This window comes from Apteryx rowi, unplaced genomic scaffold (assembly GCF_003343035.1).
Source record: "Apteryx rowi isolate R43461 unplaced genomic scaffold, aptRow1 scaffold_128, whole genome shotgun sequence".
In the NCBI taxonomy this organism is placed as follows: Eukaryota; Metazoa; Chordata; class Aves; order Apterygiformes; family Apterygidae; genus Apteryx; species Apteryx rowi.
In genome coordinates, this window is record NW_020447508.1 from 1,833,174 (window position 1) to 1,856,446 (window position 23,273).

Genomic DNA, 23,273 nt, shown 5'->3' on the forward strand with positions numbered 1-23,273 from the left:
AAAGTTCTGTCATGTGTAAGGTTTATTAAAAGGTATTTTTGGCAAAAGTGCAATAGTTTTATACCTTGTGTTCCATAAACCTGAAAATGTCTTTACAAAGAACTGCCTGGTTTGGTTTTTAAATACGTTAACAGAATACACTTGAAGTGTGCTAATTTTACTGCAGTACATTAGTGCTGAATTTCAGACTGAGATAACAAGATGTTCTATGGGTTTGGTATCCATAGCAGTAGCTGGAGAGGTATCTTTTTAAAGTGATAGTTTATAACAGATCTGTCTTTGTTCCTATGCCTGTTTAATTGAAGAGCTCTTTTTTTGCTTTTACAGATGTGCAAAATATCTCGAGTGATTCATGCAAGATAAATACCACTTAGCTTTCACCACCATTAARCATCTTCACTTTGCATTCAAAACCTGAAATGCATGTTCTCTTCTTTCTGCACCTGTTTGGAGAGACAGTTTAGAAGGGTCCTTCCTCTTATCCAAACATCCAGACACTGGAGTGTGTGTATGTGTGGGGGGAAAAAGCTTTATCTCCCGGAACAGTGAGGCAAACTACTCTTTTTTTCCTCCAAGAAAACCACAAAAAAAGTTCAACCATTTCAGGAAGCAAGTGAGCATGAATTTTGAAGAGGCTGCTATTGCCTGTCCCTCTGCACTCCAGAATTAAATAAAGCTGCTAGTGATCACTGGAATCACTGAAAAGCACCACTTTTTAGCTTAGGTTTTGATGCCCAGTATAGCGCTCTCTGCTTGCTATAATGCAATCCAGATACCCCAAATGTGCAAATTTAACACAATGCTTTAAAATGACAGTGCTTGAGGGTTAATGCCTGGTGCAGTCCATGCTTATTAGGTGTTGTCTTACCCATACCAAACTGTTGATCTGCTGGTAAACACCAGTGGTCAAATGTCACGTGTCAAATGACCAAATGCTCTTGGGTTAGTCTACTTTTAAGGTAGTTCAAGCTTACTGTCTAAGCAGGCCTTTAGGTAAGAGCCTTTTTGTGCCTTTGCTAGTCATCCTCAGTATGCTTTGCCAACTGTAGCATTATGGTGCTATAGTAGGTAAAGCCACTCGGACTAGGGACAGGGGGAAGAAAACCAGAACAGCTGCATACATCTGCTGAATTCCCTCCTTTTTCATCAGGCCTCATAGGCCAAACAGCTAGCTTCCAGACCTAAAGCTAACAGCCACAAAGACCCAAATGTTCATGGAGTAATCCATTGGATGCTTTCAGTTGTGCCATACAAAGCAATGTTCCCTTTATGCTTGCTAAAAGCTGTTTGAAAATGGTTTGGCTAACAAAAAAAAGCAAACAAAAAAAAGGGGGTGTCATCAGTATTTTGTGTGCCATATGTAAAAAAAAAAAAAAAAAAAAAACCTGTTTAAAGGATTTCCCTTAATGTGCAGTGAGAAAAGTCTCAAATGCTAAGAATGCTGGGGGAAGAATGTAGTGAAATACTAACTCAGTATGTTGCTTTCTTATTCTGAACTGAGTGATCATGCCTGTCAGCATGTTGATTTGAAGGAAGCTGAGCAGCCAGCTTGTTCTCAAGCAGTATCTGCCTCCATATTACTGTTCTGGAGCAGTTCATGTGATCTGAGGTGTATTTTAAACTAATACCCAAGCAGATGAGGTGTTAAAACAAGAATGCTGTATCTGTAGAAAGTATAAGACTGTTCTACTTCAATGGGGAAGGTTTAATATTTATCCTTTTATTCTTCTCCATAAAAATCAGTCTTGATATTCTGAATTTGAGATTTAATTCATCAATATTATCATTTCTCCATTAATCTCCTTTTGACATGATCACTTTCCTGTGAGAGAGAGAGAGGAATGAACATGTATTTGAATTTCAGTACTACTTAGTAGATTCACTTTTGAGAAGCTTCTAATTACAGGCCCAAAACAATAGGTTTAAAACTTATGACTACAGTTTCCCTTCAATGGCGATAGGATGTGGCAGTCTTCTAAAGTTCATGATTTGCAGTTTTACATTACTATGTGCAAACAGTTCCTGATAGGGAAGAACTTCTCTCTGTGTTGTTATAGAGATTTGTTATTCTTGATCTCTAGGAATATTGCTTGTTTAATCCAAATACCCTATCAATCTTCTATGCTGAATGCCTGAAACAAGTTCAGGTGCATGGGTATGTCAGGTTTAATAAGTGAAGGCGTTTTCCTGTCTCTGTGGTATTTCATTAGGGGATCTCTCTGCTGGATAGAGCTATGCATACGACTGTTGTGTAAGACTGCCAGGTTTTGAGAAAATTGATCCTGAGTAATGATGTTTTTATAGTTAGTTTCTTCAAGGACATGGTTGAATTCATACTACTCAGTCTCTTCTATCTTGTATAGTTACTTATTTCTCTCATGTAGGATAAAGGTTGTGTCTTGATTCTCCCTTTTCTTAAAGAGGTGAAGGGCAGGTGTGTGGATTTAGGGAAGGAGGAGGAATAAGGAATTACTATTCCTGTGCTTTTTCATTCTCATTTAAACAGCTGAACTATTTCATCATGTTGGCTGCTGCTTTTAGAGATAGTTCAGCTGAAAGTTTGAGAGAGAAACCTCAAAATAGTGACCAAGACACTGAATCTTAGTGCATATGACCCTGCATATGGTTTTGTTATGCTTTTTGTGAAACATAAGTGTAGGAGTTTAGAATTTCTCTGTTTGCAGTATTACTCCTTTCTCCTCCTTTTGGAATTAACATAAAAACATTTATCAGCTATTTAGTACTAGGATTCTATCTTCTAATTTTCATAAAAAGAACATCTGAAATGCACAAAATTAACTGAATCACCGTAAGCATGTGATGATGTTACTCTGAAAAGAGTAACTATTTTTATATGCTTATTTCCATGTTTTGGTATGCTAGAAAAAGGGATTTCTACACAGAGGAGAGTTACACATGCTTTTGAAAGCATGATGAGAATGTCAGTGTTAATAAGTAAACTTTGCAGTTTCAACTAAAGTGGTAATTGGCATTTTAAAGCCTACTCGCTCTATGATCAATGAGGTATAATCTTTTATTTCTTGCTAGATATCAGATTTTACTTGTTTTAGGGAGTAAACAATTGAATTTCACGTGACTGAATCTCAGCTTTTCTTTTTGGATTAGGATATGTGTGCATGATATTGCCTCTCAAGTAAAGTGTATTCTCTAGTCTCTTTTTTTTTTGTCTTAAGTGCTCTAAGCGTTTGTTGTATAAGTTCTTCAATAAATAGTAAGTGTGGATCTACATGTAAGGATGAGTATTTGAAAAGTCCCTTCTAGGAATTTCTTAAATATGTAAGACTAGAAATGAGCAGACAATGTGCTCACTCTGCTGTCTTACAAATATTCATTACACACTGACTGTAGCATTCTTGCAGATAAAGAAACTTAACTTTTGAATTATRATAGTCTTGGAGAGAACACTGTGAAATGTGAATATATGTGTTTAGAGTATTGTATGTATTATAATGCCTCATATTTAGCAAAAGACTCTGGCTTGCCTCAACGCTACATAGCTGTTGTTAAACTTTTGTTTCTTTTCCCTGATATTTTAGACTTTTTAGCAGCTGTCATTAATTGTGCAGTTGAACAGTTTGAAAGCTAGTTGGAAACAGGTGGTGCATGTTCTCAATATCTTGAGATAYGGATGGCAGTCAACAATGTCATTGAAAATTTAGATTTTTATGTCAGCTTGTGCTGATTTTGTTTTAACAGAAACTTGGTTTTGTTTGCTGCGGAGAAGAATGTGCAAGACTTTCTAAAATGTATTTTTGGAGAAAAGAATTCATTATAAATTACTAAGTCTGTACAAAAACAGCATAGAATTGCTGGCCTAATTGTAGAGGATATGGATTAAACTGGCAGCAGCATGTCATGGTTCTCAGCTGAAAGGCAGCTTTGTACAAAGCGTTCCATTCTGTAGTCTAAATTTCCCACCCAGAATATTCCTGTGTTCTGAGTGTGGCGTCTATATTAACCTAGAGATACGCTTACATAACAACATGAAGTCTTTCTGTCTGTTTTACAAGCAAACACTTTGGGAAAGCGTAAACTTCAAGCAAGGCTGCTTATTGTGCACCTTATTAGGACAGGTAAAATCGTCCAGTTTGCAATAGCCGCTGCCGCAGCGTAGCATTAACTTTGGGTCGGGAATCTGTTCACAACCGGAATCGGGTAAACTTGCAGCTAGAAGCCCATACTTTCAGCAAATTATAATTGAAGACTTTAGAGAAGAAGAATCAAATTGAGACAATTAATTGGGCCTCCTTAATTAAATCTGTGGCTGAAACACTCTTATAATTAAATCTTTTCTAGGTATTATCCATATCTCGCTAAAATGTTGTACTGACTATTCAGCTGGGGGGTTGACTCAGACCTTTCTCTTCAGTGAAGTCCCTAGACCATTAAGCTAGCTAAAATAAATTTAGACATTTGGTTTTCATTAGTGTTGTAACCGAAACAAAAACATTTTAATGACTGATCCCAGAGTATTTTGAAGTTTGTCGAACTTTGCTGGGAAGGTATTTAAACTGTAGTATCAGTTGCAAGTTGGCCATATGCCAGTTTTTCAAGGCTATTTCCAACCAAGATGTTGGGTTTCTGAAGTGCGAAAAATTATGTTCTGTAACATTAATACAGGAAAACTTTGAGAGAGGAGAAGCAGTGGAAAGTAATTATGGTAAAATTTGCACTGGTAAAATGAAATTATCTGCTAAAAGGAGACAGTGATAGTAGTCATACTGCAATACAATTTCCTGCTTTGTTTAAAGCGCTATTACAGTTCTTTGATAAGAGATACAATTTTGAGTTTATGTGCTTATATTAAAGAAATTAACTACCCACAAAAATTGGTGGGTTTTTTGGATGGATTTTTAATGTTTTAAATTGAACTTGCACAAAATGGGATCCTGCTTTTAGGAAAAGAACCTATACATTTCTTACAAAATCTAATTTGAAAAACACTTTGGGGGAAAATACTTGAAGTGGTCTTGGGAGACAATGACAATAAAATCTGCTAAAAAACTAGCACATAGACTTGGTTTACAAATAAAATATTAATCCATGGCTTTACATTCATGGGAAAAACTGGAAACCATTCAAGCTGTTGTGAGATGAGGTTTGATTTTTCTGTGTCATGCTGTAGTCAAAATAATGTTTCATGAACAATCTTTTGAAGTTGTTGAAACACTCTTGATGATCAGGAGTAAATCAGGTATCCAGACACTGCTCCTTCATGTCTAAATTAGTTTCTTGTTGTTTTTGTTACTTGGCCTAAGTACACAGACTGCCAGTAGTGGCTTTTAATTTTAGGTTTTGATGCTTTTATTTTTTTCTCTGTATGAGTTTGGGTTTAATAGCAATTAGAATAAGACCAGGTTGCTTCATTTAGGTCATTAGAAATTGATAGTGGTTTGAGCCACTGCAAGCTACCACTTCTCCTAGGATAAAAATACTAATCAGGGAATTACTGAATTGCCTGTCTGAACAGGCGGAGGGGTTGTTGGGTTCACCTGTGCAATATAACCTTAGTAAAGTGATTTAGCTGTAACTGACTTAAAACAAAATGTTCCTACAGAAATCACCTATCATAAATAAGCAGTGGTTTGAGAGTGACTGAAAGTCTGCGTAGCTCTTGAGACTTTCATGCTGATTTTGTGGGTGACATGTTTATATTTGATTTTTACATGTTCACCTTTTATGTATGTTTTTATGTAGGACAGGTACAGCCAAGCTGAGCTTAAATCAACTTATTGCGGGATCTTTTTGCAACCATTTTGTTATTACATGTCTGTTCTATTATTTCAATTTACAGTACCTGAAGTACAATATATACTTTTCTTCACTGGCTTTCTAATGATTCTGTAACTTCTTTTAGTAAGTTTTGTACAGGAATATGGCATTTTAAAACATAAACTTTACACAAAGTAGTAGAGTGGTTGTCTGTCACTTTAGAGCAGATTCTGTTCGGTATATGTCATGGAAATTTTATTTGAATGCCTGAATTAAACGTTTTCAGAAATGTGAAATAATGAGTTTCTGCTCTTGTTGCAAGAGCCTGAGAGTCAGCCAGTCCTTCCTTTCCCCCCCTAGTCCTTCTGGCTTAAGGGTGCTGTGTTTGGGGGTTTTGTTTTCTTCGTGGTTTTACAATTGGGATGTTCTAGCTCAATTTTGTCCCCTCTTTTAAAGCACATAGAGAATGACTGCAGTTCTGAAACAGTGTGAATGAAATGAATGGCCCATTTCTCGTGAATCTACAGTGCTGAAAGCACTGTATATTTACACCTTCACATTCTGTATATGGAAATAATGAAACAGATCCAAATGCATGGTTACTTAAGCACCTTTAGCTACAGGTTGGAAATACAATACCATATTCTCATTTATTACAATTCTCTTAGCTAGGCAGCATAATAATAAAAATCTTTGCCTCTGTTATCTTCTCATCAATAACTACATACAGGGGTTAAACTAAAAATACCTTGCCTGAGCTGAAGATTTTTGCTACTAGTAGTTGTGTATTGTTCAAAAAAAATAAGTGGAATTTGAATACTGAAAGAGAGGATGTATTTTGTCGTAAATCAGCGTAAAAAGTTAATTTCATTTTGTGATGATGAAGTGCTAGAGACTTATAAGAACGTGTAATTGATATGGCGCTTGAAACAGTGTCAGCCAGAGTTTGTTTTCTCTAGCTCCTTCCATTCTAATAGTTGTTGGAGTTTTTAAAAGTATTATTTTTTAAAATAGGTTAAGTTTAAAACTTAATTTCTCCAGAACATTTACTTGATATTTATTACTGGCTTTTAGCACTGTAATCTTGGTATTAAATGTAAGTATTAAAACTCAGTGCTGCTACTAACATAAAAAGCAACATCAGATCTACCCTAGGGCATGACAAGGATTACTGATAAGGAGAGAGGTGACCAAACCTCTTTGCTGTACCAATTTGTTCACATCTTTGTTTTAACATTCTGATAATGTGAGTAGAGCTGAGATAGAGGTGGCAGAGGAGTGGGCATTAATAATAGTAAGTAGGATGGAAGAGGTTCTGAGTCATGATTTTAATAAGACCTGTTAGGATGCCTAGTATCTGGGAAGAATGATGCCCTTGCAAGCGTAGGGGAACAGAATAATCGGGGAGAAAGTGCAAAGTTCAAAAAGTTGAAGGAGAAGCAAGTTTAGGAAGAACAAATAAAGTATATTGGATGTCTGAGATGAAATAGTGATGGAAAACACATCCTCAATAAAGAGATAGGCATTTAAAGAATATAGAAATATCTGTGCTGAGTTCGACTTGTTCTATCTGGCTGCTTGCTAGGTAGTCTCTGGTGTCTGCTGCTACCAGAAGCTTCGGAGACTGTGGGAAATGCTGTGAGTGGTAGTTGGGACAGTCTGCTTACTGGGGCAGTGCCACCCTATTAGTTTAGGAGAGGGCTCATCCTAACTGACTTAAGCTGTTTAAAAGTTTAAGTACCTAGTTTGTGCTAGTTGTCCGGCCTCCCTTTATAATAAATGAAGAGAGACTTGCACCTTCCAAGCTGGCCTTAAGATGAATATTTCAGCAAACAGTTAAACACTTCCAGTCCTGGGGGTGAAGTTGTGCAGTGCAGCTAAGCCGGTGCGCTAGCCTGGTCTCTGCAGCAGCTCTGGCACTTGCCACTCTGAGCCTGTTCAGATTGCCAACTGGGGAGAAATTTAACCTAGCATATGTGGGGGGAGAAAGAATGGTCTTCTGTGGTCTTGCAAGTAGAAGCAGCTCAGTGGAGGGGCTGAAGAGCAGCAGGACTGGCGGGGCAGGAAGGGGACTGGAGTCTCCTCTTTAGGATGACCACGAGCCCTTAGATAGGGTGAAGTTACCTGTTATGGTTTGAGTCAGAGAGACATGAAAAGTTTAACATCTTAAACAGGAGATTATTATCTCCCTTCCAATATTCTTTCTGTTCGCATTAACAGTATGAGCAGCTAAATGTTCTTGTCAACCATAAAATTTTTCAAAGTACTAAATCTTGCTGTATTCTGTGTTTAGCATCATGTGGCAGGGAATTCTAAAGGCTGATGGATTTCAAAGTATCAAGATGCCAAGTTTAGATTTTTATTGAATGTTCTCCTCACTTGTTATGACCCAGGCGCTTGGTTTACTTCTCTCTCTGTTGTATTTCTCACCACTGTTAGGCTGCAGCTGGGAACAATATTCTTGCTAATGGGGCTCCTTTTGAGCCCAGTGCTCCGGTAAGAGCAACAACTTCTGGCTGTAATAAAGTGTTGCTGTCTTTTCTCCTGCTTTGTGATTCCCACATGCCAAATGCAGCTCAGTGGCTTCTTCTAGCTGTAACTTGTTCATGGCATCATGAGTTGTGGGGGAGAAAGGGCAGCACTGTAGTGCAAGCGCATCAGATGCAGGCAGCTGGGGGGGCAGCAATGTAAGTTGGGAATGCAACATGCAAATCTTATGGACGTGTGAGACTGCTCAACTCTTTGAGACAATGAGAACAGAAATTTCCAACATAACTTCTCTGTGCAATTATTCTCCATGTAGTTTTTTATTGTGACACGTTCCTTTTCTTTCTGGAGGTAAATGATTTCTACAGCTTCAGAGTCCTTTGATATAAATGTTTTTTTTTTCTTGCTTTCTGGGGAAGTATTGTAATAGAATGGCAAGAGAGTGTTGTTTTATCGGGGAGAGTTAGGATGGAGATTAGATGGAAATTTGGAGATTCAGAAGAAGAATCAGTTTCTTGATGCTGGTAGAGAAGAGGAATAGAAGGAAGGGCTTAGCCAAAGAAGTTGCAGCCCTTGCAAGAACTTTGCTTTGATGAGAGAAGGACCTGAGGAATCAAAATCAAGAACTCAAGTCCCCAGAAATATCAAGAATGAAGATGAAGAGGTCTCAGGTGACAGTTGCATTAAAGATGCATGTTATCAGGACAGTAATTGACTCAATAAGAGCTGATCATATAAGCCATCAGTATCTCTAAAGAATTGGAAACAGAAAAGTTGGATGAAACATTTAAAAGACAAATAAGTAGATGAGGATTTTTTTCACTGAATCTTTTAACTATTTTAATTATTATCCTTTTAATTATTATCATATCCAATCAGGTAATGACTGGGTTATAAAGCAATTAGTGATTAAATGAGTTAAAATACAGTACTAACATAAGTGCATCCTACCGCAGAGGTGAAAACAATGAATATCCTTGTCCATCGGCTGGGTGAGACGGAAGTTGTTTTAGTTGAGCAAAGTTGTGTGCAGTTCAGTGGAAACTATGGAAAATGAGGTTCTGCGCTAGGGAAGGGTGTGCCTTTAAGGTTGTATCAGTACCTAACAGACATTGAGCATGTTCTTGGAAGCAAACTGATTCCAGGTAAATCATGGATTTGTTGATTATTTTTCTTTCTTTTTTATCTCTTCTTTCATTTGCTTCATTATTTTGGTAGGAAAATATTGTCTGGAGTTGACTCTGTAGGAACATTTACTTGAAATTTAGAATGAAACCATTTTTCATTTGGTAAAAGGAAAAATACAGCTTTCTGGGCTAAGATAATGGCACAGTTTGTCAATAAAAATAGAAAACGTATGTTTATTTAGATCACAGAGCATGGAATAAAGCTTGCGTATGTCTGCTTTTGTGCTGCCTATGCTCAAAATACCCAGTGAAATGAAGAAGAAATGTCCTTAAAGGGATAGTGCCTTAATAGTTACCATCTATGTTTCCAAGCAAAGCAAGATTATAGTACCTAAAGATTAGAGAAATCTTTTTCTCTCTCACAGGTCTGGCAGCTTTGTGTGCCTGGTGACTCCTTCTGAGTAGTAGTTTTCATTCTTGGCTCTCTTGCTCTTTGCATCCCAGGCCAGTGACAGGATGAGAGGCAGTGGGCACAAACTGAAGTACAAGAAATTCTGTTTAAATGTTAGAAAAAACTTTTTATTGTCAGGGTGATCAAGCACTGGAACAGGTTGCTCAGGGAGGTTGTGGAGTCTCCAGCCTTGGAGTTTTTCAAAACCCAACTGGACAAGATGAAGAACAGCCTGCTCTGGCTGTCCCTGCTTTGCACAGGGCATCTGGCCAAGGCGATGTCYGTGGGTCCCTTCCAGCCAGCGGTGCCTCAGCTGTTCTGTGATCCTGTGAGTCTATGAACTTGGTTCTTCTGATACAAACTCTGGAGGCGCACAGTGACATGGAGCTTCAAAGTGGTATGTTTTGCTTGGAAATACAGAAAGTAAGTGATTCAGGACTGCTGTTGAGGCACTGCCCCTTTAAGGATGTTTCTTCTTCATTTTACAGTTACTGTCTTAGAAAAGTTGACATTTCTGCAGATTCACTGCTCTGCTGAAACATCAGAAAGGTTTGTGTCTGGCTTACTCAGAGCGTAGGAAGCACAAGAGCATGACTGCACCCATCTGTGTTGGTATAACTATGTGCTCTTCATGTATGACATAACAGTTGTGATCATTTAATGGTGAAGCAGTCCTGTGACAGGGAAAACAGTCTCAAACATTAGCTACTTCTCTAAATGTACTTGTTTTATAATAATGAAAAAACTGCAGTTCTTGGAAATATGAAATGGAGCATGAGAGACAGGATTTGTTTGAAAATTACAGTATTTGGCTATATGGTTGCAAAATCAATGGTGTAGGGATAGGGCCCCTGTCTCATCTGAAATTCATCTTTAAAAAAAAAAAATCATGGACTCCAAATGTGAAACTTTCCTCAGACAGTGAAGACTGTTTCATATGGAACTTATGGAACTGACTGCTGGAAGATACTGAGGCATATTAGGTACATAATGAGATTAGACCACAATGTAAATGTAAATTTATCAATTTTTTGCAGTAGCTAACACATGCAAGCATGATGAGGCTCAAATAACTTCTAAGGACTAGGTAAAATGCTCCCCATAGAGGTGTCCATCCTGTGGCAGCATACACTTTTTGCTGAAGCATCTGATGTTTTGTCATTACTGAAGATTATGGGAAATCCATTATCTCGTGGGTTGATTCAGTACAATCTTTCCTGTATTCTGGTCATAGAAATGGAAGTGTCTGCAGCTGTATGTAAAACAGTAAATGATACTGTAGTTAGAGGGTTTGTGCAAGAGCAAAGTTACTTCATGAGCTCACAGACAGCATAAATGTTTTTCTAATCCATAAATAAGCTGTTGCTAATGGCTTCTCATAACTTGATAAATGTTGGAGAAGAGTGCAAATTCTGTACTGATCTACTTGTAATTTCTCTGTATATATACATATGTATATATAAAACCCTGAAAACCAAACTAACCTGTCTCTAAAATACTCTGGAAAGACGACTTTAGTCTCATCTGAAACAAGGAGATTCTTGGCTTTCTTTTTCTTATTGAAACTGCAGTTTAAATGGGCCACTATTGCCACTGATGCCTTTGAAGATTCCAGATACAAAATTTTACCATGATTAACTTGAGACATTAAACAGAGATTAAGTTAAAACTTCTTAAGCATTTCTGTTTAATGGAAAATAGAGCAGATCAGCAGACTGTGAAATAGCAATCAGTCTGCCTCAAAGGTTTAAGCTCAGAGTGGGAGTGTTGGAATGCCAGATTTCTTCCTCCACCCCAACTTTTCTGTTACTTCTTGGGACTGTGTACTGCACTTTTTCAAAGAAAGGTCACGAGTAGGAACGTAGTCCTCTACTGTTCCTGAGTGTTCAGACAAAAGTTGCCTGGAGAGAGAGAGAGAGGAGTGAGGAGTGATAAACTGCTTTCTCCCTTTCCATTACCTCATCCTCCTACCTCCTCCTTTTTTCAGTATAAACTAATGTTGCAGGCAGTATACTTTTTTTGACTACTCTTGTGGTGACCTGATTGGCAAATTGCATATTTTGATGGTTTTGTGCAAAAAAATGGTTTAGCGCTGTGCTATGGAAGAAAAGCGTGCAAGTATAACATTGCTTATAATGTTGGGTTTTTTTTTCTTAACAATTACAAGAAAAAGTGGTGTTTATCTAAGTCTTTTAATTAAAAATGGCTCTTGAGAAATAAGCGTATTGCCACTTGCAGCCACTTTCTGCCCTGTCTAGTTTTGATGCTGAAACCCAYGAGAGAGTATCTGACCTAGGGAATGGAGCCGAATTGTCCAAATGCGTTTTAGCTCTGTGACCTATTCAGTGGCGACAGCTGCTTCCGTCTGCATACGTGTGCAGGGAGAGCTGTTCAGCTGAACGGGTGGCATTCGCTCAGCCTTTTATTGTGGTATGCATTATGCTAGCATATGTTCTCAGTTTTGAAGTCTGCAGAGTACTGCATGTTTTGTCTGAAGCTCATTGAACAAAATATGACTGAAAAATAGTATGTAAAAAAAACCCTGAATCTTTTTGATGCAATTTAGAAGCATGAGCTATTTGGTCATCCATCAAGGTGACTTTCTGTTGTAAAAGAGAGGTGTATTATTTTCCTTTCTGTATATTCCATCCTACAAGTGAAATATTGCCTTGTGTCTAGATCTCTAGAGAAGGAGCCAGGCTTTTGGCTTGTATTTCCAGTTCTGACAATGCACCTAGAATCTATTCGCAGCTGACTGATGTCATCTTAGGCAAATTTTCAAGTCACCTGGCCTCTGCATCTCAGGCCACAAAATATATTTTCATGCAAGTCTATCTGATTGGGCATTGGGATATACTAGCTATAAATTCAGAATTGCTAGTTTTTCTCTTTTTTTTTTAATGTATAAAAAGTAAGAATTCTATTTTAGGATAAAGACAAATGAATTTCTACTCGTTCTGAAAATTTGGATTTTATGTAACAGCTACAGCTCCTACTTGCCAAAATAGTGGTCAGTTGCCCTCCTGCTTATGTTCCAACCAAGTGTAGCAGCCAGTTCTTTTCCGTGATGCTGTGATTTAAACAATTATTTCACTTGTGCTTCCAGATTGAGGGGAAACAGTAGTGTAAACCTAATTTCTATGCTAGACAAACTGAATAAAAGTAATATATTGACAATCAGCATAGCTTTCATGGAAAGAAGTCATGGCTTGCAAATCTTCCAAGGGAGTAAGTGAGCACGAGGGAGGAGGTTATTATGAATAATCAGAGTTCAGGATAATCCAGCCAACGTATTATATGTACTGCACAGCACAGTGTTTTCTTTTGAATGTCTGCAGAGGTTGCAGTTTGAGAGTAGAAAATTAGCAAACAGAACAAAGAAGCCAAGGTGTTGGCGTGCATGATATATCTCCAAAAGTAGTATCACTTATGACATGAGCTGGAGAAAAGACATATACGGCCAGACGCTTCTGAATTAGAGCAGGACTAGCTTAGTTGCTGTGCTACATTAGGTCAGCTAGGGAGAAAACAAGCTGGATTTGCAGTACCTTGCAATCTGCACAGAAAGATTTTTGAACCATGCCATAACTAATGTTTAAAACCGTTCTGATTATTTGAGGGTGTTTGGAGCTAACAGCTATGTTCTTCTTTTTGTAAAGGTATATATATATAGGCATAAGTAATGTTAACTGGAAAAATGAGAAGCAGGTCTGCTCAAATATTCTGTCAGTCTTTTGTCCTTATGTTTCTTGTAGAGTATAGATTTCTAAAAAAATGCATATTTTATTCAAATGCTGTTTGAAGTACTGACTTTTCTCCTTCTGGAATTCTGTATGTTACTGTGATCAGTATAGACATGCCCCACTTTGAAGTGGTCTATATTTAATTACCTTGTCGAAATTCCAAGCAGAATTCCATTTAGGAATTTACACTGAACTGCCTTCCTGCCCTCATGAGGCTAATAGCTGCAGATTCTGTTTTTTGTCAGTCCAGGTACAGCTACTGCTTTTAACTTTCTTCTTAACTTTAAAGAAAAATTTGATTTTATAGGAAAAAAATTTAGAAAGCGTAAAGTGGTGCATGGCTTTCTGAATGAGAAACTGTGTTCTGAACTCTCTTCCTCTCTCGTTCCATTAAGTGTCCTTTGCAGAGATGTGGTGTTGGCAAATGAGCACAAATATTTAGTACTAAATAATTTGTCACCTCAAGTGAAAAACATGTAAACCTGAGATCATATTCCAGATATAAATCAGGTTTTAAGAGTATTAGAAACTTGCCATCAGCTGACACACAAATATTTGCCTTGTTATGATTTAAATAACAGGTTGATTATATTTGGACATTGAGTAGGGAACTTTATATTCATGGGGTAGGTGAAATAGCATGACAGTCACAGTTCCTCAGACTTTTAATTTGTGTGGCTTTGCATCCAGTTCAAAATGCATAATAGAGTAGCCTTGACTGGAATATGCTTGCTTTGGACAGGGACTCTTCTGACCTAGAGGTAGTCTTCAGGGTATACTGAAATAACTTCAAGGCATTCTTGAAAGCAAGTCTGCTCCCTTCCCATCACCACCAAGGCTTTCTCCTGACTAAAAGCTTTTTGCTGTGCAGAAATGAGAATTCTTATTTAAAAAAATCATCTTGATGGTTAACTGTAATGTAAAAACAGGCTCCTTTGTGCCTAGAAATTCTCGACTCTGAGACTGGCAGTTCTGAACTGAATCCATCCATTCAATTTACATGAGCAGTGAAAAAGTTGCTTGATAATTTTTAGTGCACACTGCCTGAAGGTGGTTATAAACTAGTGCGTTAGACATAAAACCTTCATTTCTCACTCTTAATTTTTGAGCTGTATAGTTATTTTTTGAACCATTCAGTATGCAGTACATTAAGTATTTTGATATCTCAAAAGTTCTCAACCCCTGTGTTCAGGTTAAAAAAAATTTAAAATTTTCTTTATATTCTTAACACTCGTAATTATAAACGTTTAAATAACTGCTTCTTGATAATTGCTTTTCTGTTTGGTATTGTCTAAACTTAAAATATAAAAAGCACGTGCTATCCTCTTTCACTTTCTGTTTTTATGTAATAGATTTGATGTAAATTTTTGGTTGAAGATACTGTAGACGAAATAATAAATCTCTACCAGTTATCTTTTAGGGAGACTAGGGATGTAATATTATGCCTGATAATCTTACTGTGTAAAAATTGCGCCTTTGGGCCAAAAGTGCCAAGTTAAACATAGTTCTGACAAGAAGCCATCATCCAGGAAAAGTAGAAGTTAGGTTTTAATTGTATTAGACAAACTGAAGGAGAAGGTTATTGGTGAAGCAGTGCAAAAGGAAAAAGCCAGTGTTACCTGTATAAGAGAGAGGGGTTTGCAGGAAAATTTTAAGGACTCATAAAGATGTTAGGCTAATAATTAGACTCCCTGGATAACAGTAAGGTGAAGTTACTTGTAGCTGTATGGTTGGCTCAAAAATAACAAAAGAATATAGGACTATTCTGTTGAAACTCAAGGTGCCTGGCTCAGGTGAAGAATCGACAATGAAGTGTATGGAGAGAATTACTATAACCCTAAATTCTCCTCCTTTCAGAGAAAAGCTATACSATTTCTAGCAACCCAGACTGTGACTACTCAAAAACAATTCAAGTCTGAAAAAACTCCCTAAGAAATCTAATAGATGCCTCCAGATGCTACCAGCCATAGGGCTTTCAGGAAAGGCAAATGTCCCTTTTTACCTTACATTTCCACAGTACCAGTCCCAATAGCTCCAAGACAGACACCTGATTTTCGTAGTCTAAAAACTTTTTAATTGTTTGTCAAGATTCACAGATGAGGAAATTTTGACACAACTGTCATTTCCAGGTGATGGAAATTGTCCTCTCGTCTTATCTCTTTGGGTGACTTTTCTCTGAGACAATGGATTTCTTTGGTAAGCTACACAATGCAAAACCAACTACCTGTCTGCTTGATCCCTACTGCCATCAATATCGCCAGCCAGTGTACATCTGTCCTACTGCCTGGGGGATCCAGCCAGCTCTGTGCTGCTTTAACTCATAAAGCAACACCCCGACAGAAGAATTTGGCCCAGCTGGAGGTGGCAACCTTCTGTAAGCAAGCAAACAGTACTGCCTCCAGGCCATTTAGATGGCAAGCCCAGTTCTACTCGTGTTGCTGATAGTACAGTGAATGCTTTATAAATAGGAAAATGGGGCCAAGAGCTGTTGGTAGGAGTAGGTTGAAATGGATAAACTAATTCCAGACTAGGAAGTGCAACTCTGCTGACTGCTTGGTKTTAGAGGTACAGGGGAAATAACAGATACTCTTTGTTCCTGTATTCTTGAGGATGAGATGTGCTGATAACTAGTAATGGGCTTTATCAGAATTACGCATGCACATTTATCTGTTGTTCTGAGAGTTTATTAAAAGCTTTCTTCCTGCCCCTCTGTTTCCAAGTACAATGGGCTGAGTGTACACACACATATGAGGGGAAGGGGAGGGAGAATCTGCCCTGACAAAGGAATTTCACAGACCCATCTTAAGCCTTTCCTGTTCAAAAAGGGTAATCAGTCAAGAGTGGGCAAAAGTTCATGCTAACACAAACAAGATGCTGAACTTGGATGCAGAATGTTGCATATGACATACGTCTTTTCAACACATGCAAGCAAACAGTGAATCAGCAAGGCCTAGATACCAAATGACAGCAGTACCATGGGACTCTTTAAAACTGCACGTCACACAATAAGATTTATGACTAAGGATTCCTCAGACAGTGCTTTAAGGCCAGTTCTGGTGTGCGAAAAACCCCACATGCACAGGTTTGCACTGTTGGAATGGTTAATATGTTTGCCATACTAACCCTTCTCAGAACAGCAAACTTTCATGCACAGCAGTTGAGACACACAACCTCATTCCATATTCAGACTTAACTTTCCATTTCAGCCTCTAAACATATGTGTATTTGCATGTATGTGCTACGTCTGCTTCTTCATCTACTGGATTTGTTCTGTTTGTAACTTGTTTTGAGTAAAATGGCAGTAACTGACTAAAGACCTGTTAGAATAAATCAGAAGTTTAAATTTTCTGCTTGCTTAGAAATGATTTGGGATTGCTTGAGATGTAGGGGGGAAGAGGAGTCAAATATTGCACGACTTTCTTTGAAACCGTGATGGTGGATGCCTGATATTCTTAATACTCTCCATTGCAATGATTGCACTGATTGAACAAGCAAGATCCTGCCACAAATGCTGTGATTTCTCCCAAATCAATAACAAAGGCAGGCAGCTTCTTGCCTGTGACTGTTAGCCACCATCTGACCTGTATCTTGACCAGATCCTTGGGTTCCAAGCTGATGATTTTTTTCAGGCTGTCTGCTCTTTTGTAATTTTATTCTGGTTCCCAGGCCAATTCGGTTTCTTTGAGTCCTTTCATTCTCTCTGAGCCTTTAGATCTAGTCTGAAAGAAAGGATTTGCTTTCAAATGCACAACACTTTCAAATTCACAGCACCTTCAGCAATGCTGATTATTTTGACTGAGATCTTCACATTAAGGGGAGGTTGAGGTCCGCCTTTGTGTCATGTATATTTGAGTTTCTTTTTGTCCGAGTTGAATCGCTACCCAGTTACTGATTTATTCTTCTTTCCACATTGAGATGCTACCCTGTAGTTGTTGATTTTTGTCATACCTGTTCTAGTGGTGAGCCCTAATGTTCTCACATCACAAATTCACAGTGGATGTCTGAGCTACTGGCTGGTAAACCACATTTTGGATGCTGAGAGGTGATACCCAAGATGGTATCTGAGAGGTGATACCCAAGATGGTATCTGAGAGGTGATACCCAAGATGGTATCTCTGTTTTGCTCTGCATCAGTGGGAATGTGGGGAACTTCATGGACCAAGGTGTTTATTGCCACAAATAGTGGCAATGTGTGGGCTAAAACCATGGAAGTGTCTAAACATAATGTAGTGAAGGCATGCATTTACTCAGTTCTCCTGATATTTAGGATTTTTCAGCCTGTTTCAAAACAACAATGCAATCGTTCGTTGTTTGGATTATTTCTATTGGCCTGAGACTTTGTTCCTTTTAAAAATGATGCAAAAACTCCCACCAACTTTATATGGCATTCTAAAACAATGTTCCATTTGATTAGATCATGAATAATTATGATAATTTGCTTGTATTATCAATAATATTAATATGCAAGTTTTGATATTTATTCTTTCTGTGGTAAACACATTTTTGTAAAGATGTTTTAGAAGCATATGCTGAAAACCTCAAGATTTACCTGCTTCATTTTGCTCACTTTGCTATTGGAAATGCAAAATATGTAGATACCTCAATTGCATTCTAACACCACCTACTAGCAGATGAGGATTTCTGCTTCAGTGCTGCAGTTCATTAAAGTGTTGTAAACAGAAATGCTGCAAAAGTATACTGTGGGCATGTGACTAGAGATTTCTGATAACCTCAAGGCTGGCTCCCAAATGATTTTATTAATCTGAGAGTAATCCGGGAAAAATCAGTAGGGTTTCTTTGACTTTTGCCCTCTGAGGTTGCAGTTTTTACAGCTCGGAGCAGCTATTAGTAACAATAGCTCTTGGAAGTGTAATTTAAAAAGCCCCAGGAAATGCGTTCCTGTTTTTCTTTCTGATGCTGTTACAACTGACAACTACTCTTCCTTTAGACCCTAATTCAGTGTGCCTTGATTCCTGGGAGCCTGCTTGGAAGGCTGTAATGGAGTTTTTCACTTGCCTAAAGTACATCAAATGTAACCCATACAGGGAGAATGCATTATGCATGCAGTGAGCTGTGCCTCAGAGTCCCACCACTGCTGGCRYAGGGAAGCCCAGGCCCGCTCTGTGYGTGGCTCGCTCTTGCTCTYGGGGAAGTTAATGATTCTCCTTCTTTTGTGTTGGGAAGGTTTCTGTTCCAGTTGCTTGCATTTAAGGAACTGTAATCCAGGACCAGAAAGTGACTTCTTTTCTAGCTGTCGGTAACAATTAAAGCAGCCATAAACTTTCCGACTATGAGAAATCTGCACCTAGAAAATGTTGTGTTTTGTGGTAATGGAAAGAATAAAAGTGCAAAACACAATAAGTATCTGAACTTTTCCATGTGAATGTGTTCTCTTTTTTATATAGCTTGAAGTTTATTTTTTCTGTATTTCCTTGTGAAAATTATTTTCAGTATCATTGAAATCTTAGCTTGAAGAGCACCGCACAGAGCTCTTTGAAATTGCTTTCCTCCTGACGCAGTGCCTCCCAGAATGGTACCATCCTGTCTAGAGCTGCGTTACCTCTTTCCAGATGCCTTTTTCTTTTCTTTCTGCTCCCTTTTGCCTCGTCTCTCTCTAGGTGCCATCGTACAGTCCGAGTGGGAGAGGGCGAGATTCCAGAGAGTATCAAACATTAACTGTTTTGAAACACTTATATCCATGGCCTGCTATCTGGATGTTACTTCTTATAATATATACACAACTGCTAACTATATATAAACATTTCCCTTTTAAAGACAATTCCTTACTATGCAAAGTAACCTTGGCTGTTCTATGCTGCTCTTTAAAACTGTTTTTTGGCTTAGACTAGCCATACTTACCTTGCTCTTTGGTATTAGAAATATATTTGATACACCTCTGCCTAACTTCAACAGTATTACAGTTTTCCAGTTTTGCTACCTGCCTTATCTGTCAGCTCTTAAAATTTGTTCAAGTATACTGTTTTAAACCAGATAAATGGGAAAGCACCTAACCTGATAAAACAAAGAGTTTTAAAAAGTTTGATCCAGTCTTCAGTGGTACTTAACCTTTGGTTATTGCAGTTAATGAAAGATTAACTTAGATATTTTTTCAGCTTTTTTAAATTTTCCATTTATTACTAGCTTTGATGTTGGTAGCTCTGTTACTTGATACATCAAACAAGTAGATAATATTACTGTAATTAAATTAATTTTTGGAAATCTTTTCCCTTGTTCATCACTGTATAACCTTGGAAAATTACAATATTCTTTATAGCTAGTTAGTATACTTCATTATCATGTTAGAAAATCACAAATTCCTGTAATTCTGTTAAGAAGCATGATTTTTTTCTCCAGATAATTTTGATAAGAAAACCTAACTTCTTTAACTTGCTCTTAAACAAGATAAATTTAGTAGTAATATTTGATTTTTCTACTAGTTTCTTTTCATTTATCTGTCCTTGTGCTTTAGAGACTAGAAGATAGATAACCATAATATCTTCATTTCTGAATTCAGGCAAAGGCAAATACAAGTTAACCAGTGTATTTTATGTGTATGTCCCAGGACAGGCCATGGGAGACATATTGCTTGCTCTGCTATGTGTAATATGGCCTTTGGCAACACTAATCTTTATTCATCTTTCTTCTTCTCGTTTTTTCTAATCAGAAGAATACAAGGTCTGTTTTGTAACATAGTTTCTTAAATACTGTTAGGAAACAAGTTAATGTATGCGAGTAAAGTATTTCCAAATTATACAGTTAGTGAGTGACATGCAACACACCTTGATTTACCTGTTCTGTAAGCCAGACTCATCATCCTTGCAGGGTTTAGGTAATTAGATTAAGGAGATACAGCACCTAAGGTGTTTCAAGATTATCAATTAGTTTAAATACTGGTGCTCAAAACTAATCACAAATCTGGCATCAGAGATGGGGCTGGGATTGGAAAATGTGCTTTTATCCCTTCATTAACCTTACAGGACAGGCTTCTAGCCTTTCAGCTATGTTTTTTAAGTGGTTAGAGATAAGGAATTGTTTCTATTTTCTTTTTTCTTTATAATAAGATGCTTTCTTTAAATAAGATGCTTTAAGAAAAACAAAAATGTACCTAAAATTTCAGTGTCCACTGTTATTTTTGTGTTTTCAAGGGTTTAAACACTTTTCAGTGTTTTGTTTTTTTTTAAAGAGAGGGACTTTCATAATTAATAGCTGGTGTTTATTTAATGATCTTTTGACAGTTTAGATAGTTGACTAGTTTTATCTGAAGTTGGTGAAATGTAACTGCATCATAACTTACGAGTTGAGTAAGGATCATTTGGAAAGAGCTTTCAGAAATAYTTTCTTGATGAAGTCAGTCTGTAAAAACAAAAAAATCTATTTAATGGCTTCTTTGAATATTACAGTTTCTTCCTAATCTCAGGAACAACATTTCTGTTTTCATCTTCTTTTAACTGTTTCCCTTAGTAGGGTAAATAGCTTTGAAGTAATTTTAGCCTAAATTGGAAAATTTGACGTGTGCCTCGTAAATGAGCTTTATGGTGCCTGACGTTTCAGTGCTGTGGAAGATGCAAGTGCAGTGCAGTTCACTGCAATGATTAAAAGGTGCAACTGGTTAATGGAATGATGTTATGGCACATTGATCTGTGGAACCTGCATGCGTGCAGAAACTTCATAGTTATATGTTAAAACTGGCTTGTACTTCTCAGCTTCTTGCAATGATATATGGTGTTTATGCAGATAGATATTCTATACATTAAGACTGCCTACAGGACTGATACAGAGATTTCTCCTTTCCTGTCTGGAAACTGCTGCTTCTAGAAATGAATCTTGAGTTGCTGGGCTAATTCAGAAGATTTAATAATTAGGAAAATTGAGGAGCAAAGGAGATAAATATAAAAGGAGGAGAGGAGGAAGAAGCAAAGGTATGTAGAAGAAAGAGATGGTACTCTACTTCCTCCCCATGCTCAGAGGAGAGTACTTGGACATTGGTAGCACTGAGTTGGATATTGATGAATTGTAGCTCCTCACTGTGCAGAAAACTAAGTTTTATTATGTTGCTCTGTCAGTTACTGCATAGTTTGAACAGATTCTCAGGACATTCTGGAATATATGGGGATGATGGTCTCATTTTGTTTGTTATCCCCCAAGTTGTCAGCAAGTAAGGGAAAAAAATTCCGATTTTATGCTATAGAATACACACATAAAGAAATCTTTGCTTTGATAACAAAGTAAGAGATGCTCTGGAAAGAYGTCCTTGTAGTTAGAGGAAGTAATTTGATTATTTTAGAGAATACTGCTGGTGTACTATCACTGGTATTAGAATGGTATTGGTACTATTTACAGCTTCAGCTAAGATGGCATGATCAATGGCTTAGCAGGTTTTAATTAGTCTTCTGTATGTTCTGTTATACCCATTGGAGCTTTTGTAGTGAACAAGAATAATAAATGTTTTAGTAACAAATTTGTATTAAGTAGGAGAACTGAATTCAGCATTTGCTTGCAAAAATGAGAAAAGGAAAACTGACTTTTCTCTCTGCTTACTCTGTAGTATCTTTTGTGTTTACATCTCCTTTAGATTTACTGTAGCTTAACATGTAAAACTCTGGATTCGACTTATTAAATACATGGGATATGGAATGTTTCTTTTGYAGATCACGTTGCTGAACCCACATGATGTTAGCAAAGACCAAGATTGCCTTCCTCCTTTGGTGGCAGTGGCCAAGCTGTCTCTGCAGAGACTCCAAAACATTCTCTAGTCATAAAACTGGAACTTGTCTTCCTTTTTAACATTGTTTAATGCTTGTGTTTTGTTTGGCTTTCCTTAAGGGTGTTTTTTTTTTCCCTCTGGTAAAGCTCTTATTGAATCCTGATCTACAAAAACTGTCTGATGTTTTGAAGATAAATTGAAATGGAATATATAGTGCAATAACTTTTCAACAACTTAGTGCTAAATTTTTCCAGATATAGGTGCAATATGATCACATCTGCACTTTACGTAAAATGTAGATCTGCAGTTCTCTAAGGACTGTTTATTAATGCCTTTAATGTTTATCTTTGTACAGGAGAAAGGTATCTGTGTTAGAAAGATCCTTCAATGTAAATTTATTAAAGATTAGTTTACCCTGTCATGAACAAAGTGTCCCCTAAATCCAGTTCCCTCCCATGAAAGCGTGAGAATTTCTCCACTACTTGTGGTCTGTTCAAATCATCTGCACTACAAAAGAACCATGTCTCATTCCATTTTAGGAATCTGGGAAGGGTAAATATTTAGAAGTGCTGGCATAACAATAGCTGAAGTAGAAGAAAATTAAAGTTTGGGATCCAGTGCGGAGACGCGTTTGGCTTAAACTGTGGGTGGAAGAGGAAAAGCTTTTTAGTAAGTTGGTTAAAGGTTATGGTTTTCATTTTTGGATTAAGGAATAGAATAAATGGAACCGTTCTATACAGAATTAACTACACAGTTTTACAGATTAGAAGTCTTAGTTTTGAAATGGTAGCCTTTCTTTTTCTTGTTTAATTTTTTGCTTTTCCATCAGAATAGACTATGTTGTTCAGTTACCTTATATGGCAGGTCACAGGAACAATAATATTTTGCTCAGTTGAGGTTAGTACTCTTAAGTGAACAAGTCTTTTATGGAGGACTACAGCTTGTCTGAGAACTTTGTGGATATAAAGATTAGAGGCTGTAGGATGAATTGAATATATGAAGTAGAGTGAATTTAGGACTATGGCACG

The 23,273-nt window shown here is 37.4% G+C and overlaps 1 protein-coding gene across 4 annotated transcripts in view; it reads left to right on the plus strand.

Moving 5' to 3' along the window:
* DISP1 (dispatched RND transporter family member 1) overlaps positions 1 to 23,273 on the plus strand; it is a 94,767-nt gene that overhangs the window by 13,951 nt on the left and 57,543 nt on the right. Inside the window, exon 1 of one of the 4 annotated variants that reach the window (XM_026055966.1) lies at positions 15,671 to 15,737. The exons of the other annotated variants lie outside the window; for them this stretch is intronic. The gene's annotated coding sequence lies outside the window, so the exon portion shown is untranslated. Of the gene's footprint in view, positions 1 to 15,670; positions 15,738 to 23,273 lie in introns of those variants that run through there. 4 annotated transcript variants of the gene reach the window in all.